Here is a 4,627-nt window from a genome sequence, read left to right on the forward strand (position 1 = left end):
AAAGCTACGTTTAGCATTTTTGTTTGTTTTTTTTTTTTCTTCTTCAAATGATACATCTGTGTTTAGTATACTATTGCTTCCTTTCATATATGATATTCGTTCTTGAAAAAAAAATGTATGTAAGATCCAAACGTTACGAATATTAGCTGTGTAAATGACTATGTAAGTATTTTGTTGATTTGTGGATTTGTATTGATTTTGAAATGCAGAAATAAAAACTGAACTGAACTGAACTGAACTAGTACGTTTGTATATACCTTCAAGGTATTGCACATACACTGTAATATATCTGTAAAACATTGCAAGGAGTTATTCTCACCATTCATATTTACCCTTATGTGTTGAAAAAGAAAGCCCGTCGGATTCATGCACAGAGCTTATCACACATTTCCAAATCTATAACATCGGGAAGTTGATAGCAGAAACATAGCAAAAACAAATGTTTCCGCATACATGTCTGTTTAAATCATTGATATTGTTTCATAAAGTTGCTTATCCGCTATTTCCAAAACTTCTGTTCCAGTCATGTCCGGACATTCGGTAATGAAAGTAAGTTCTACACAACTGAATTGATGCTCATGGATAGAATGTGGCTGTTGAATAGAGTACACGGAAGAAATTATTTTCTCACGTAAACTTTGGCATGACCTTGTATATAGCGGTAATTCATCGACAGCATAAGAAATAGTAGCAAATCTAATATTTCAGTGATATGACTATAGTTTGGTGCAGGTTAGTCAGAACTTCCGTGTCATTTAACATGTTACAATATATCTATATGTGAGTACCTAATCTATGTGAAAGATATATTTGTATATGACATACAAGCATACATAAATATATATGTGTGCTTATATATATCTTTATGTATCATAATTTATGTCGACTCTTTCAGAAAGCTGTGATTTTCAGGGTTCAGAAACATCATCAGACGACCAACGATGAGTGCCTTAACTGTGGGGCTAGTGATGGTCGTGTGTCTTCTACATTGTTCCCATTGTGAAGGTATGTTTGAAGAGGGAGAGTCTTTCTCGTAAAAAACAACAACCAAACTGGCTGTCAATTCTCCCATTTTAGTGCTGGATAATCTATATATTATATATATAATTATAGGATGCTTGGTATTGACATTAAAGGCATGACAGTGAACGAACGCTACACTCCTTCCCGTCGTGATTTGGATTTCTATAATATATATATATATATATATATATATATATATATATATATATATATATACATACATATACATATACATATACATCATAGTGAGTGTGAAAGGTGTGTTTTCAGTTGTTAAACCCCTGGGTCGTCGCATCTTATAGTAGTGTGTATAGGTGAGAGAAAGGATGAGACGATAGACGTATAGCTTGAATCCTCACAGTTTGATTTTTATTCTCAAGCTTTCATACCACATACACACCTAACTCTAGCACGCCTACCTCCACCCATCATCACTAAATGTTTCCCGCAACCGGTTACCAACTGATTACTGGCTTACAACCAGCCCAAATGTAAATTATCTATCACATCTCTTGATAAAGGGCAGGGCCCGAAAGCTTGAGAATAAAAATCAAACTGTGAGGATTCAAGCTACGTCTGTCGTCTCACCCTTTCTCTCACCTATTATATTCATATATCATACATAAATTATATTGCTGCTTCAGCTTCCAAAGAGACCTGCCAGTCAGAAAGTTTTTACTTTTCTCCTTCACCTTACAGGGCACTACGTTAATCCTGTGACCCCAAGTAGGCGTTGCTTCTCCGAAGCCTATATATTGGTGTAGCACTTTCGATCTACCGGCGTGATTTCGATATTTTTCAGTCAAATACTCGCAATATACGTATTGTACATGCACTGATGTATTACATGTTAGGTAAATCTAACCTGCAATCACTCTTGTTAAGTATACAGAAAGTGAAATGAAGAATCATCGCAATATCGCGTTTGTTATGTCACAGACAAAATACATCTGCTTGTTTACTTCAGATTTTGTAATTTTAACGTTTCTTAGAGTTGTAAGAAACCAAGCAAAATTGCTGTTCAAACTTGTTACTGTATATGGAGACCATACAAATAGGGTTGCCGTTTTCCGACTGAAGTCAACAGGCTTTCGTGTCTCGTGTAGGCCTTCTTATGTTCCAGCACTAAATCTATAGATAGGAGTTTAAGGCTGGTCATTGTTCGGACAGCCATATCGTCCTTTGATACCTGCTCTGAATATGATGAGCTCAAGTACTTCCTTTGGTGTTGGAAAAGCAACACACCTAACCGGAGGACACCCTCCTTTCTCTTCCTTCATGGAATTCATCTCGAATGATTTATCAAGCGAGGAAACATCTCTTCCTCCAATATCTGTGATCGAAATACTTAGTACTGACAAGGTTGAGGGACCCGTCGAATCATAAATGTGGCATATAACAGGCTTAGCTCCATTACCTTATTGGAGCAAGCTATCACCTTTTCAAAGCATTCGTTGAATACATTCAGAAGGTCTAACAGCTTGAACAGCTTTGACAGACGTTAAATTATCACACTCCATTAGCAAAATTCTGATTCGAGAATTTCCCTGCATCCGTGGGAGAGTCGTGATACAGTGAATAAAGTTCTGGATCTGTAAACAGACGGTGTGGGGTTAAAATACTGCCCTGCACGTTCAACCTTGGATGAGATGTTTTACCCACAACATCCCTCTTCATCCAGGTGTGTAAGTGGGTATCTAACATTACTGGAGGTAATAATAATGGTAAAGCCTTCTTGAGAACTGTGAACTGAAGATGCCACCCCTGGTACATAAGATAATCTGGTTAGGCTGCGGGAGGCGGGCCAAAAATAATTTTTCATCACGTGAAGTTTTATTAGGCATGTGAAGGGTCTTGTGGGTGGAAGTGCCTGTGATCCTTGGATGTGGGACAGCTGGATGATCTTCCGCCATCATGTCAGGCTGTGGGCAGTCGAAGGGTCATCTTGCAACTTACCAAGCTATATACAGTGTCAGGTTCCAATCCTACAACGGATGGACTACTTGGCAGCTGTTGGAAGTTTGATTGTCGTCCTGCATCAGATCATTATATTGAGCAGCTGAATTAGGATCTCCCACGTTTGCTGTTCATGTCGAGTCATGGTGCAATTAAATCAGGCAGCCGGAGAATCATCCTTTAATAGATAATATATAATGAATAACATTTATACAGTTTCAAAGCGCATTGATACAGAACAGACATTTTGATGAAGCAGTGTGTCAGCTAGAAGGGCGGTTACAGCTCGTTATTTCGAAGGTTCGTTATTCCGAAGGCTCTTCAGTCCGAAGATTCGTTATTCGGAAGGTTCGTTTTTCCGAATTTCATTTTAGGATTAACATATCTTCGGAATGACGAACCTTCGGAATAACGCCACAAATGTTCGGATTAACGAACCCTTTTTCATTTTCGGATTAACGAACCTCTAGGTATAGGGAATTTGCGTGTTTCGGATTAACGAACCTTCGGAATAACGAACCTTCGGAATATCGAACCTTCGGAATAACGAACAGCACCCAGAATATCATCCTGCGTCAGCCTACAATGTTTGATAAGTTCACCTGGCTCAATATGGTGTCTTCGACTGCTTTCATCAGATTTGTCCTGCCTGCGGAGAAATACTAGATTCCATAGACAGCTCATAGTGAACATAGAGCCATTGATCTCATACCCCCAGTTTTTTTTTTTTTTTTTTTTTTTTTTGTGATAGGCTCAGGAATTAAACTTCAGATGCTTTAGATGATATGAAATCTTCAGAACACTTAATGTTCCTCGGGCATTTGATTAACTTGTCCCCTAGGACCTTTCCTCCATCCAGCGTTAACAGGATTTCAAAAAGAGTCTTTTCATTTGTGCCATGTTGAGAGGGTTATAAAGATAAGTCAACTGTTGAGATAGGCCTACTATTCACTTTAATGTCGGGTGGAAATGACTAGTTGGTCCAGAGAAGACCACCCCCCGGTCTCTCAGTCATTTCTTGAATTCGTACTTCTGGACTAATAATCTGGGAAGTGCAGACAGTAGGAAGTCAAGGGTACATTATTCGTTTGCCGACAGACTTCAGTGCATGTTTCTGGTGATCCTCTTCTGAAAATTTATTTCAGCTACGTTTACAGCCATCAGAACATTATCGTTTAGGAGATCACGAGCAAAGGAATTATACTTGATGGCTTTATCTGTTTGTCCTAGATGAAAGAGTCACCTGATTTTAAAAGGACAAATGAAGTTCAATTTACTCTCCACCTGGTGGAAATACTGTGGGTTTTTTTTTTCTTGGAAGTAATGCACTAGATGCAAACTACTATGGAAAAGATAATTATATAGAAATATATTTCAATCATTCGTAGACCAGAATACGATAGATAGTAGGTAAGGCCCGAGAGCTACAATGTTGTAATTATTATTTTTGTGTGTGTTTGTGTGTGTGCAATGTCTGCATGATATGTTAACGTGTTTCCGTTTGTAATTGTAAGAAAGTAGTAAAACTTGGTCATGTCGTATGAAGAAAAAAAAAAACAGAGTTACTCTGTTGCACGATTATGCTTTTGTGTGTGATGTCTGCGTCTATATCATTTCCTCATTTTCTGTTTGTAAGATTGTGTGAAAA

Source organism: Diadema setosum, chromosome 15 (genome assembly GCF_964275005.1).
Source record: "Diadema setosum chromosome 15, eeDiaSeto1, whole genome shotgun sequence".
Lineage (NCBI taxonomy): Eukaryota > Metazoa > Echinodermata > Echinoidea > Diadematoida > Diadematidae > Diadema > Diadema setosum.